This window comes from Nannobrachium achirus, assembly GCF_963921795.1.
Source record: "Nannobrachium achirus genome assembly, chromosome: 5".
NCBI classification, from domain to species: domain Eukaryota; kingdom Metazoa; phylum Chordata; class Actinopteri; order Myctophiformes; family Myctophidae; genus Nannobrachium; species Nannobrachium achirus.
The window spans coordinates 32,192,952-32,208,556 of record NC_137814.1 but is presented as its reverse complement, the minus strand read 5'-3'; the positions used below and the strand labels follow the sequence as shown (position 1 = coordinate 32,208,556).

The window sequence follows — 15,605 nt, the reverse complement described above, 5'->3', positions numbered from 1 at the left end:
GGTTGCCTCTGTCACCTGTGTGTAAATGAAGTGTGTGTAATTGGATGAATGTGAGCACACTACACTCACACTGTCACACACATCTGTGCACCTTCAGGTAGCTCCTTTGATATTGAACATAACATCTCTCCATATACTATAGCTTTAAATAATAATGAATGTCTTGTCTACAGCTTTTTGTTTTTACCAATGCCATCATCAATTTATAAGTCATGATGCTAATTGCTATTCCCCTCCCCCCATATCTCTCTCTCTCTCTCTCTCTCTCTCTCTCTCTCTCTCTCTCTCTCTCTCTCTCTCTCTCTCTCTCTCTCTCTCTCTCTCCAGTAGCTACATGATATCAGGCTGGCTATACTGTGTGTGAGTGTGAGTGTGAGTGTGAGTGTGTGTGTGTGTAGCCTACATATAAATATATAGCCTACTCTAAAACTGAATTGCACCTGATACATGCTTTATCATAGCTGGTGACTATCTATTAATATGTTCTGCTATCAGTGCCTATGTGGCAATGCCTAAGAGGTACCGGTATGCGCCTGGACCAGTAGGCCAGCGGGCGCCCCCGACTTTCAGTGGATTTGATTCCTTGCACCATAAAGGAAACGATGCACTTAGGCCTATCTAAAATGCAAATTAAAAAATGTGTTATTTATTTTGAAATGCAGATAATATACGCTTTGCATAACATTGTGCATAAGTAATCCTCCTACCAACACAATTACTAAAAGACAATTCTAGCTCTCTAGCTCTTCATCTCTCTTATTGTTGTTGTAATTATACTTTTACGTGACATAGTAACGCTACACATGTAAACTCTTTCACTGTGTCCTCATTATTCCTACTAGTATTCATGCACGTGCAACAGATCAAATCTGGCTTATGGCCCCAGCTGTCATGTCATCCCCTCAACTTCTTGCCTCTTCTGTCATGTCATCCCCTCAACTTCTTGCCTCTCTTCATATCGCTGACTAAAATGCCTCTGGTTGTGTGGCATACCAATCAATGTTGGGCAGTCGTCCTTTAACATTTTCTGCCAGCGTACAAACAAGGGTAAAAGAGGCCAGCTCACCCCTTTTTGTATTCTTTGTATCTTTATGGAGAAAGTTTGGAAGGCTGAGAAGGATGCACCAATTACACAGTGTGTGTGTGTGTGTGTGTGTGTGTGTGTGTGTGTGTGTGTGTGTGTGTGTGTGTGTGTGCGTGCGTGCGTGCGTGCGTGCGTGCGTGCGTGCGTGCGTGCGTGCGTGCGTGCGTGCGTGCGTGCGTGCGTGCGTGCGCGCGCGTGCGTGTGTGTGCGTGCGTGCATGTGTGTGTGATAATTTAACTATTATTTACCTGTAAAGGTCCTTTCTTGACACATTCTGAGTTAAATGAACATTTACTCTATAGAGGAGACACTGGAAGGATGTGATCTCAGGCCAACTAAGGAGACATGTGGGTTTGTCTGCAACTCTCTTAAAATACAAGCACACAAACAAGTGTATCGCTGGCATACAGGCTTATGGAAACATCCTGATACTCTTGTCATGGATTCACCCACTAGAAATGGGTCTGCAGCAGTTTTTAGGTCCTATCGTGGGAGGAAGCAATCAGAAAATGTAATCACTATCAGGAGACCATACTAACCAAGCTTTGTGAAGCAAAATAATTTAATCCATTATGCCAACAGTAATGGATGGGTTATTGATCAACTCTACCACAACTTTGTAATAAAACTAAACTATCAATCTATTATTAATCACATTCAGCTTTGCCGGACTCTGTAATTCTCTTCATTTAATACCACAGCATCCTTATAGGCTAATAATGGACACTGTTATTTCACATTCAATACTGTAATACCCCCTGTTTATTTCTTTGTCGTAGACATTTGATGCTGTCTAGTGATGCTGAGCCCAAGGCATCATAGTATGGGACGAATGAAAATTAGGTGGATGCTTGGTTTAGTTATTGCAAAAATAATGTATTTTATTACTACAAAGATTAAGCCCACATTGTAGCTTTGACGTAAAATGTTTTTCAAAGTAATAGCAGTCAAGTTCTCTGGGAGACAGGAGAGAAGCAGCTGCCATAGACTTAACAACACTTTAACTCATATGTCGAAGACATATTTTCTGACCACAGTTATATATGTTACTATAATGTTCATAGTGATTTCCAAATGTTTTATGCCCAAGGCACACCAATTGGACATGCTTTGTTCTTGGATCTGCATCTTGAATCTGTGACTTGGGCTTGAAAGATTAGAGTCTTCATTTTAACTGTTGACTATGTGATCTGGGTGGTGTATTGTAGTATTGACAGAGGAGTCTTAAGACTACTGTAACCGTCCTGGAGGAAGTGTACTGTTTTAGAATGTTTATTTATAATATAGCAGTGTGCTGTAGAGCCAGTGGAAGCTACCGGGATGGGATGTGTCATGATTTATGTTGGATCATGATCATGATCATTGTATCATCCCATTTAATTGTACCTAGAGATGTATGTACTGCGCGTGTGCGTGCGTGAATGGAAGGTCCATACTAGTACAGGGTAGCAAGACAAAACTGCGTGCGTGAGATGAAAGTCATTAGTCCCAAATAGAGCAGTGAGGTTTCTGTGTGGCAGATAGACTGACAGGCTAGAGCTGGTCCTGTAGTCTCAGATGAGCTCACCATGGTTTCTATTATTAGCCCTCCATCTGGGGACTGGGCTGTAATAAGATTCACAGTCACATTTATTGTAGGTCTGAGTGGTTAGAGGCTACACCTGACTGTAGATTGATTTGCTATATATTATGGATTTTAAGTTTAGAATAGATCTACTATTTTGGATTGCAACACTGTTGATTGTCGCAACATAACTATTATGAACAAGCAGAAAACACGACGCAGTACACCGCTCTGTGTTGTTGGCTTGCCTGTCTTTGCGAGTTTATTGTGCTGAGAACGTGACGTTTTGTGACATGACATTCAGCGGATTCAGGCTTTGGTATCCAGCTTTGGCCGGGTTATTGTATGGATGAGATAGGCTCTCTCTCTCTCCCTCTCTCAGTTATTTTCACAATGTTCGCCTTTTGCTTACTTAATATTTGACAGTTTGGCCAGTCCTGTCGAATATTCGACAATTCGAATACTTTGAGGTCGAATAATTCGAATACTTAAAATCACTATTCGTGAATGCCCTACTCCCCACCCATTAAGTGGTCAGGTGGCTGGGCCGCAAATTATTTTGACATTTTCAAGTGGGCCCTGATCCAGAAAAGGTTGAGAACCACTGCTGTACATGATACTGCCTGTGTACTACTGATAGGACACACCATGTTCTGTACATGACACACCACAGCTATTATGTAAAGAACACTAACTTTAACCTCAAGGTTTCTTTATTGTCACATCTTGTGTAGTGGTACATAAAAGTACAATTCCTTTGTAACTGGTCTAAACCTGGTATAGAACGACAACTCCAAAACAATCCTGTCAAGGAGAAACAAATCCAATTCTCTTCTGTTCTCTTCCCCGTACACTCCACTCTCCTGGTAAGGCTGTCTTTAGCAACCATACCCCTGGCTCCACTACAAGTCCATGTTTATAGCCTCTACACACACACACACACACACACACACACACACACACACACACACACACACACACACACACACGCACACACATATGAGGCCTGGATCAGGAGGCTGAGATGGATGGTGCTGGATCAGCATGAAGGTGTCTTTGCCGGCGCTGTACCAACCGTTGCTGGGTGCGTTTCTTCTTGAGGCTGATTTAACTCCAGGTCATTGGGGTTGATGTTGCATGGTTGCACCTCTTTAGTGTCTCTTTTAGCTGATCTTTATACCGCAGCTTTGGACCACCAGGGTTTCTTCTGGCTGACAGGATCTGTCCATATTGACAGGGCCAACGGTAGCCAGGCATCAGGATCACATGGCGGGCCCACCGAGTTGCCTCTGTGCCAGGGTTGCCTTGATGCTGATGGCGTTGGAGAATGTCACTATGGGGAACACGGTCCTGCCAGGCAGTGGTGGAAAAAGTACTCACATAGTCTACTTAAGTAAAAGTATCAATACTGCAATGTATAAATACAAGTAAAAGTCAGGATTTTCAAAAAATGTACTTGAGTAAAAGTATGAAAGTGTTGGCATCAAAAATGTACTTGGACACACACTGTTCTGTAGACCAGGGGTCTTCAATGTTTTCAGGCCAAGGACCCCTTATCTGAGAGGGAGATACAGCAGGGACCCCCACTACATATTGTATAAAATTGTGTTGCAGATTTTCATCGATTTCATAGATAGATTCATAGACTTGTTTGACTGCACTGTCATCAGTCCATGTTGGATTCGTGTTAATGTGTTTTTTCAGACATTTAACTACTTTTATTGTCGATACTAAGTAAACTTGACCTTTCACTCTGTACTTGGTCTGCTCTTTTTTACCTACACCAAACCTATTTGCCGAAAATAGCCGGTCTACAAGCTCTCAGCGCGAGACGTTGAGAGCTTGTAGATCTGCTATTTTTGGCTAAAGCACTCCTCAGAATAGGGATGTGAGGGTTCAAGTTGTTAATTTAAAACAATTATCCAATCACACAAAGATTTGGCGCCCCCCCCTGTTGTAACTTTGAGGACCCCCTAGGGGTCCCGGACCCCCTGTTGAAGACCCCTGCTGTAGACCGACTGCGACTTTTGTCAGAGGAGGAGGCTAGGTTGACGCAGGCCTGGATGTCATCATCAGTTAGGCAGGTGGGCATCAATATACAGATATAGCAAAACTGCTGGACAACCTTGAGGGGTTGATGCTCAACACTAGAGGGATAGAGGAGAGGAAGTACAGTACATCTCTGGCATGATGACCTCAGTTTCTTGGGGCGATCACAAGACCTGGTGAGTGATTAACTGAGGACATGCACGGCAGCTGGGCTGTGGGCCAGATGCGTACAACTACTGTATCTGCATATTGCAGCCCCTGGATGTTGCTGACCAAGGTCTTATTTTTTGCTTGTAGGCGTCTGATGCGAAACCAGAAAGTGTGCTCCTCCGAGCACAGGTCTCCACCAGGCTGGGTTGCTTACCCATACAGGGCCCACAAACTTTGGTTCATAGCCAAAATAATCTGACAGATACATCTTGATCACATAACGAGATAATGTGTACCAATTTGATGTTTGGACAAAATTAATTAATGACAGGCTACTTTCTCTCCGAAAAAAAAATAGCCGGTCTACAAACTCACAACGCGTTGCGAAAGTGTCCCGGCTATTTTTCGTGCATGTGGACGTTGTGTATGTAGTGTGTGTGCGCGCACTGTCACCACACACAAACACGTGTCACGCGCGCACACACACACACAGTCACAACTCCGCCACCTCCCCCCACAACAGCAGATAACCACACCTACATTTTAGATTTCTTTTCATGTTCTGAAATCCCATAAAACAAATAATGAGGGGGGGTTTCCTGCTCCTTTAATAACAGGCCAATGTGAGAAATTTGGGCAGAGGTTTTTACTTGGCCTTCAATGAGCATGCTTGCACAGTTTCATGCCAATCAGTCGAACGGTGCTGCTGGAGATTAGCTGCTCACAGACGGACAGACGGACGGACACATGGACACACGGACGGACTGACACGCGGACGGATAGGGGCGAAAACATAGTCTCGGCCACGCCTTTGTCCTGGCACAGATAACAAGCTCCCATAAGGTGCACTGACTTTGAACACCCCCATCTTCCTTTATGTACTTGTGTAAGAGGGGTGCCGCTGCTTCTTTTAATGTCACAGGGGCCCGTACAGTACACATCCCTGCTTCACCACAACTGATTTCTGGCCAATAAGTACACATGCCATTGCCTGCATGCCATTGTGGAACTGTTTGAGGATGCCGAGACATTTGGGAGGATGCCATTGGGAGCAGCGAAGATCATGTCCAGACTAGTACTTTTTTTTCTGAAGCCACACTGTCTCCTGTGTTATGAGATAAAACAGCATCATTTTTGTAATAATGCTGTTTTGCCTCAAAATGCATATTACACACACACACACACACACACACACACACACACACACACACACACACACACACACACACACACACACACACACACACACACACACACACACACACCCTCTTCTCACCTCCTACTAACTAAGCTCACTAGTAAAAATTTGCAAGTCTGTTATTCACCCTCTCAGTCAGGCCTGATTGTTTGTTGCTTAGCAACATTTGTATTGATGGAATCCTGAAGGAACTATTTTTGTGGATGGAGCAAACAGCAGTCTCCCATTACTTGATGAATAGCATATACAGTATAGTGTTTTGCGGCCTTGTGCTTACAACCTACAACCAAATCACACTCTGTGCTGATATACAATATAACAGCACTCCCTCTTGTGTGATATTGATTGCTGAAGAGCCCTGAGTTGAAAATGGGCAGAAATGTCCTTTCATTATCAGCAAGTTGTTGTGGTAGTAGGTTCATAAATTGTCCTCTTTGCTACTGACAGTAACCCTTTGCCTTATAGATTGTTTAATAAATACTGGGGGACCAGTGGGATATTGTGTCCTGAAATGCAAGTGGTTCCCGTGTGAACAACCACAGGGAATGACGATTGAAACAGCTATACATTAACGTCCCAGTAGTATTGTGTGTGACTGTACATGCACGCATGCCTGCGTGTGTGCATGCAAGTGTTGAAAGGCTTGCCTGCCTTCTGTTGCATTATTCACAACTTTCTCCCAGCGGTTTATTTCTTTGTGAGAGAAAGAGAGACAGAGAGCAGGGAGGGGGAGAGAGAGAGAGAGAGAGAGAGAGAGAGAGAGAGAGAGAGAGAGAGAGAGAGATGTAGAGCAGTGGTTCTCAACCTGTGGGTCGCTGCGAGGCGTTGTGAGCATGCCGCTGCCGCGGTCATGCTCTGTGGCTGGTGCTAAGTAACCTTTTGGATTACTTTTGGAAGGTATCTTTGCTTCATTAGACAGAACAGCACAGCTAGGGCCAGACAGTATGTGACCCAGGTCTTAAGCCTGTGTCACAGCCTCAGGCAACCGAAAGTGTGGAACCATACAAACTTGATATCTGACTTGCTGCTGCAAACCAAGGGATTTGGAACAATATTGCTTTAATGTCTATTTGTTTTGGCCATCAAAAGGCATTTGGATACCTAAAATAATCTTCTTGGATAAGTGAAGTTATTTACAAAGATTTCTTGTGGTAAAGGGATTTCTATTTCCGCACCAAGTAGGGATATCGTCTTAACACTTCCTGTTCACATTTTCAATTGACAACTTGAGAGACCAATCAGAGAGAGGGTAGTTCAGACGCTCTCTCCCTGGACATGGGAACCACATAAAGATGTAGACCATGGGTCTTCAACAGGGGTCCTCAGAGTTACTACAGGGGGTCCTCCAAATCTTTGTGTGATAGAAGCTTTTTTTTTCCTTTTTTATATGAACCACTTGAACCCTAGCGTCCATATTCTGAGAACTTAAGCCAAAAATAGCAGATCTACAAGCTCACAACGCCTCGCACTGCGACGAGGCATTGTGAGCTTGTAGATCGGCTATTTTCAGAGGTTTTTGGGTAGAGGAGAAAAAGAGCAGACTAAGTACAGAGTGAAAGGTCAAGTTTATTAAGTATTGATGGTTCATGTGGTTAAATATCTGAAAACACAAATTGACATGAATCCAAAATACACAGATGATTGTGCCGTCCAACATTGACACTATATGATATCTATGGGTTGTGGGGGTCCTAGCTCTGGTCCATAGCATTAGTGGAGTTCTCCCTAATTATGTTCCTTTACCACTGTATTCCTTGACAAAACCGGAAAACCCCGCCGCCTGGTCCGAAAATAACAAAAACTCTTTCGCCCCTAACCAAAGTTATCAGTGGACAGTTGAAAGCTTACTCTACTTAGTGGACGCATTCTGAGCGCCCCACCACACGCTTAAAGGAGTAGTTCACCCCCAAAATGACTTTTTTTCTATTGATTACTCATGCCATGGAGACTAGAGTTCAATAATATTTTTAGTTTTTTGTCGCATTCCTAAGACAAAAATGTGATAACAATAAATTTACCCCCATTCATTCCGGATGGGGACCCGTTTCGAAACGGGTCACCATCCGGAAACAATGGGGGTAAATTTACTCAAATCAAATTTTTGTCTTAGGAATGTGACAAAAAACAAAAAATATTATTGAACTCTACTCTCCATGGCATGAGTAATCAATAGGAAAAAAGTCATTTTGGGGGTGAACTACTCCTTTAAAATACATTTATAGGGCGAAATGAAAAATAATCCACCTGACGGAGACACTCTTCCTGGTTGAAGACTGTTTTTACGAAACAGTGGTTCCAACGAGACTAATGCTCTGTTAATGCGGTGCATTTCGGTCCTCTGACCTGCGCGGCAGTAGTGAGTTGGTGCCATGATGGCGACGACAAAATAGTAAAAAACTAGAAGAAATGGAGTCTCCATCCGGTGGAATATTTTAGAAATGTATTTTAATCGTGTGGTGGGGGGCTCAGACCGCGTCCACTAAGTAGAGTAAGCTTTCAACTGTCCTCTGATACATTTGGTTTGGTGAGGGGCGAAACAGTTTTTGTTATTTTCGGACCAGACGGCACGGTTTTCCGGTTTTGCCAAGGAATACGGAGGTAGAGGAACATAGCGTTAGGGAGAACTCCACTAACGCTATGGACCAGAGCTATGGGGGTCCCTGCTTCGTCTCTCTCTCGACTAAGGGGTCCTTGACCTGAAAACGTTGAAGACCCCTGACGTAGACCATATTGGAGTGTCAACGCCGCAGCTGTATTGGTGAAAGCTAGCCACGCCTCCTAATGCATCGGGGCAGCTTGCCATAACTCCTCTTTTCTGTTTTATAATCATTACTGTTATTGTGGGCTCGCCTATAAGGCGAGCACACTTTAGATATTGTCATTGTGGGCTCGCCTATAAGGCGAGCACACTTTAGATATTGTCATTATTTATTTATCTATCAGGCAATCAGTAGACGGGATCTTCGGTTCCTTTCTACTCCTACATACTTAGTGAGAAAATGAAAATAAAAACATCAATGTGTTCAGTTTACAGTGGCGAAGTGTGCTATTATTTTTTATAGCAATCGGCCAAATGGTGGCGCTGTAGGAAGCCTTCGAAAGTGCGAACTTTGAACAGGTATAGCTCATGCTGTGTTTGAGGTCCAGCCATGAAACCTGTATACACGTATGCGTCTCCTCATGCCGAACAACTTTTACCCTCTAACTTTTGACCTCTGACCTTTAGGTCTCCCACAATTCGGAATTATATGAAAAACAGTAAAAATCTATCTCCTCCTGGGTTTTTTTTGTTACGCGCACGAAACTTTTTTCACATGAACTTTGGACCAATACGGTGAGATTGATCAACCAGATTTTTTTTAAAGTGAAATATAATTTTTTAATAATTCAATCAATATTGCGGTTTTATGCAAATTATTCTTCGGTCTCTAAATCATACATGCAAAGTTACACGTTCATGGCATTTGGCAAAGATGTAGAGGGTTAGTCAAAGTATCACTGAAACCAATTTTATTCCAATCGGCCAAAGGGGGGCGCTATACGAAGCGTCTGAAAATTCAAACTTCAAACGGGCATAAGTCATGACTCGTTTCGTTCGAAGACATGCAACTTGTTACACGCGTGCTTTGACTCAAGCGGAAGACATCTGTGTCGTTGTTAAGTAAGCTCCGCCCTTTGATTTTCCGCCATTTTGAGCAGTTTGTAAAACGCGTAAACCCGCTTTTATTCTGGAATTTTCGCGTCACGTGCACAAAACTTTTTTTACGTGAACTTTGGACCGATATCTAAAGATCTGTCAGATCGGATTTCTTTAACATTGAAACATGCTTTTTTAAATAATTCAAACAATATTGCATTTTTATGCAAATTATTCTTCTGCCTCTAAAACATACATGCAAAGTCACATTTTCATGACAAAATAGTGTAGAGGGTTAGTTCAAATATCACTGAAACCAATCTTACCCCAAATGGCCAAAGGGGGGCGCTATATAATTTTGAGCAGTTTGTAAAACGCTTAAACCCGTTTTTATTCTAGGATTTTTTTTTGCAATTTGCATGAAACATTCTACACGCAATCTAAGGACCTTTATCTAACATGCCTATGAAGTGCACACAAAAAAATTATAAAATAATAATAATAAATATAGCTGCAAGCAGCAATAATGTGTCCAAAGCCAAAAACACCTCAAATCATGAACACAGCCTGGGATGTGCGTGAAATCTTGCAAGCACATTCCCAATAGGTCAAGGAACAGATACCAACCTTGTCACATTGGCCTGTTATAGCGCCACCAGCGGGTCAACTTTTGCACAACACATTTTTGGAACAAAATGGACCAATCTTTGACGTCAGTAACGTCAAAGAGAGCACTGCCTGCGATCTTGACATTTTGTGCTTTTATAGCCATTGTTTTCCGGCTTGAAGCGAGCCCACTATTGTTTCGAAGGAACAATATTTTTCTAGTTATTTATCTATCAGTCAGTCAGACAGTAGACGGGAACTTCGGTTCCTTTCTACTCCTACATACTTAGTGAGAAAATGAAAATAAAAACATCAATGTGTTCAGTTTACAGTGGCGAAGTGCGCTATTATTTTTTATAGCAATCGGCCAAATGGTGGCGCTGTAGGAAGCCTTCGAAAGTGCGAACTTTGAACAGGTATAGCTCATGCTGTGTTATACATACAGCCATGAAACCTGTATACACTTATGCGTCTCCTCATGCCGAACAACTTTTACCCTCTAACTTTTGACCTCTGACCTTTAGGTCTCCCACAATTCGGAATTATATGAAAAACAGTAAAAATCTATCTCCTCCTGGGATTTTCGCGTCAAGTGCACAAAACTTTTTTCACATGAACTTTGGACCAATACGGTTAAACTAATCTCGGCGGATTTCTTTTAAAGTGAAATATAATTTTTTAATGATTCAATCAATATTGCGGTTTTATGCAAATTATTCTTCGGCCTCTAAATCATACATGCAAAGTTACACGTTCATGGCATTTGGCAAAGATGTGGAGGGTTAGTCAAAGTATCACTGAAACCAATTTTATTCCAATCGGCCAAAGGGGGGCGCTATACGAAGCGTCTGAAAATTCAAACTTCAAACGGGCATAAGTCATGACTCGTTTCGTTTGAAGACATGCAACTTGTTACACGTGTGCTTTGACTCAAGCGGAAGACATCTGTGTCGTTGTTAAGTAAGCTCCGCCCTTTAATTTTCCGCCATTTTGAGCAGTTTGTAAAACGCGTAAACCCGCTTTTATTCTGGAATTTTCGCGTCACGTGCACAAAACTTTTTTTACGTGAACTTTGGACCGATATCTAAAGATCTGTCAGATCGGATTTCTTTAACATTGAAACATGCTTTTTTAAATAATTCAAACAATATTGCATTTTTATGCAAATTATTCTTCTGCCTCTAAAACATACATGCAAAGTCACATTTTCATGACAAAATAGTGTAGAGGGTTAGTTCAAATATCACTGAAACCAATCTTACCCCAAATGGCCAAAGGGGGGCGCTATATAATTTTGAGCAGTTTGTAAAACGCTTAAACCCGTTTTTATTCTAGGATTTTTTTTGCAATTTGCATGAAACATTCTACACGCAATCTAAGGACCTTTATCTAACATGCCTATGAAGTGCACACAAAAAAATTATAAAATAATAATAATAAATATAGCTGCAAGCAGCGATAAAGTGTCCAAAGCCAAAAACACCTCAAATCATGAACACAGCCTGGGATGTGCGTGAAATCTTGCAAGCACATTCCCAATAGGTCAAGGAACAGATACCAACCTTCTCACATTGGCCTGTTATAGCGCCACCAGCGGGTCAACTTTTGCACAACACATTTTTGGAACAAAATGGACCAATCTTTGACGTCAGTAACGTCAAAGAGAGCAATGCCTGCGATCTTGACATTTTGTGCTTTTATAGCCATTGTTTTCTGGCTTGAAGCGAGCCCACAATTGTTTCGAAGGAACAATATTTTTCTAGTTGCCTACATGAGATACGGTGTGAGATACACATTTTTAATTTAACCAAGTATCCTACTACATGTCTAACATTTTTAACAAGCCAAACCACTTGCAAATCGTTTTGGAATTCAGCAAGTTATGATGATTTTAATTGTGGAGAGACTTCCTGCTTCAATAGACATACAGTACAGTACAGTACATGGGGAGCATGCATGCATAAGAAGGCACAGCTAGAAGGCACCGATATGGCAGCCCCATTGATCGCTCCAGTGAGCAGCAGCAGCAGCAGCCGATGCGGTGTCTACTGTATGTGTATACTGTATCTATATGGAAACCACAGATCTTAACCACTTAAGCCGTGTTTCAAAAATAGCTAAAATAGCTGATCTTCAATAACAAGTTATGATATTTTTATTGTATTTTCTTTTTGCTATTTTCGTTAATCACACCTTAGACACCTAGCATTTGACAACATCTGCTGTACACAGTGCCTAGGATATGAGCCAAGTCTCACCGGCTGTGTGTGTGTGTGTGTGTGTGTGTGTGTGTGTGTGTGTGTGTGTGTGTGTGTGTGTGTGTGTGTGTGTGTGTGGTGTGTGTGTGTGTCAGTGTGATGTCTTGTCTTTGTCATTGTCTGTATTTAAACAGCACCTTTATCCAAAGAGCTTCAGAATGTGCAGTACATTTGCACACCAAACACGATGCCAGAAGGAGCAAGGGATCAATAAATAAATGTTTCACTTAATTCTAGAGATGGATAGATTAAAACTTAAAGAATACATATGTATAACTTGCGTTATAGGGATGATAATGTCCCCTTTAGCTTTTGTTATACTGGTCTTATTTCAGTACATCATAAAGGTACAATTTGAAGGAACTAAAGATTTATGCACCCACGTTTTGTTTTCTTCTATTTTCACCCATTTCTTCCAATTTAGTAATTAAGCCATTTCACTTCTCCCCTTCTTCTGTAGTCTTTTTTAATCTACAGTAACCTCTACAGTTGCGTGGGAGGATGTAGAGCGGACAACCAATGATTTTTTTAAATTCAATTCCGAATTGGATTATACTTTAACCCCCTGACCATCGTAGACCGCTTCTTTTCACCTGACATTGAGGAGATTCACCCAGTTGTACACCCTGGGTGGGTGTACTACTCAGTTGCATGCATGTGTACTCTTGGATCTGAAACATGTCAATGAACAAGATCAGGCCTATTTAATGTAATTGATGTACTGAAATCAGAGTAATCAACGTTTCTGCTTGTTGGACATTGCAGTGTAAAACAAACCAGCAGTGGCACATAGTGGCTATACTGTATGGACAGCTCCCAGTCACCAACAGTAAAAATACTAGATGTACAGGAAAAGCATGAGTTGCCCATATAGCTATTGACAAGAAGTGAAACTAACAAGAAAAAAGACTAAAGAACAACCACATTTTGTAGTTTCCTAGACTATATCCTTTGTCTCCTCTATTTCTTCACCTCTACCTGCTACCTTTTTGTCTCTTCTCTTTAATCCAGACCAGTGCAGGCAGGCAGGAAGGCTTTAGCTGAGTTGATTGGTTACCATAGAAATGGCAGCAGAATCATGATATAAAGCCTATTTTTCCCTCTCTGTCTGTTTTTCTCTCCTTCCTCTGTTTGCTTGAGAAATGAGAGGAGACTGCCAGTCACCATGTGGGTGTCTTCTTGTATGTTTGTCTTTCGGTCTCTGGAGTCTCTGGCTGCATTAACCTGATCCTTCCTTCCTTCCTTCCTTCCTTCCTTTCTTTCTTTCTTTCTTTCTTTCTTTCTTTCTTTCTTTCTTTCTTTCTTTCTTTCTTTCTTTCTTTCTTTCTTTCTTTCCTTCTTTCTGTGGAATTGGACTGACTCTTCTCTTGGACGCTTCCAATAAAGTTTGATTCTTCATATTTTGATTCACCCGCATCCCCTGACCATTTTACACAATGGACAATTATACAATGGTCAGTGACACAGATACCTGTGTGCGTGCGTGCGTGCATGCATGCATACGTGCGTGCGTGTATGTCCATGCCCATGCTCTAGTTTGTTGCTGTCTCATCATATTAATTGTCTGCTGTGACTTTGGCCTATTTGGGTCCTGGCCACACATTTGCAACCTTTTGAAACAGATATTTTCAACATCCAACAAACAACACAACGTCAACCTCTAGACAGTATTAAGACAATGTACAATATTAAGTGTTTACTGCAAGTCTGCTGTATTGTACCTGAGAGGAATTGATTGGAACATACTGTAGTGCTAGTGGAGGATAACATTCAGGATTGGTGACTTCTACAATACTGTACTGTATCCAAAGCTGAAGAAAGAAAGAAAGAAAGAAAGAAAGAAAGAAAGAAAGAAAGAACAAAGTGGATGAATAAAACAATGCTCTTATCTTCCACTCTACTTCACCAGTACTTCCTTTTGGCAGGGACTGTAGTGTGTGCGTGTGCATGCGTGTGTGTGCGTGTGTGCGTGCGTGCGTGTGCGCGTGTGTGTGTGTGTGTGTGTGTGTGCGTGCGTGCGCGCGCGTGTGTGTGTGTGTGTGTGTGTGCGCGCGCGCACTTGCGTACGTGCATGCTCTACTTCGCCACTGTCACATTGCATTGATGCTGCGCTGAGTTGTGTCCTCGGGGTATGGGAGCCATGTCTAATCTCACTCTGCCATAGTCACAGAGAGATAGAGAGAGAGAGAGAAGAGGGGTCAGACAGACAGATAGACAGACAGACATACACTGAGAGAGGCAGACAGAGAAAGAGAGAAAACATAAAGGACCGGTTCAGAGATCGACTCCTCTGGCCTGAGAACTTGCTGATCGAGGCTCAGGATTTGATGCCCACGGACTGAAATCAAGCATCTAGAGATGGAGAGAGTTTTGCATCACACATTGTTGCTGTCAGGCAGAAACTTTGTACTTTATGTCTATAACATAAATGATTGCCCTACTTCGTCATACAAGAGCGTTGCAAAAAAAGCAGTGAAAATAGCAGATCTACAAGCTCACAACGCAGAGCGATGCAACTATTTTCACTATCATATCATTTAATTTGGACATAACAAGATTTCCACCTGTCCTGACCCTTACAATATGCAGAGGAACTGGAGCCCACTGCCCCTCACTGACAGATATCTAGGATTGGTAATCTACCCAGTACTGTACCCTCTGTGTGAATACACTTGATGCGCTCTCAATACAAGTGCAATAAGGCATTTATTTATTCATACAAGTGAAATGTCAAATGTACAGTATGTAACTGTGTACACTTTCAACAAGTACAATAATTATAACTATAATTCTTTATTGATCCACCCTTGTTGTCTGTATCAGCCGCAGTAGTCTACTACATTGTATATTGCATAATTATCCTACTTAAAATATATAAATAAAATACATTTTATTAAGAGTGCTGTAATTGCAGTGCCATGGTGAGGGAAATGTTTTTGCACTGATTCAAGTAGAAACTACAAGTAGAAAATTGCAGATAATTTGTCAATTATAGCTTGTAAATGACAGTGGATGTGTCACGCTATTGTGTATGCTTGCCTTCTTTCTAAAGGCTGTAA

General features: G+C 41.9%; 1 protein-coding gene across 1 annotated transcript in view; it reads left to right on the top strand.

Moving 5' to 3' along the window:
* xkr4 (XK related 4) overlaps positions 1–15,605 on the top strand; it is a 41,848-nt gene that overhangs the window by 1,513 nt on the left and 24,730 nt on the right. The gene's annotated exons all lie outside the window — the stretch shown is intronic.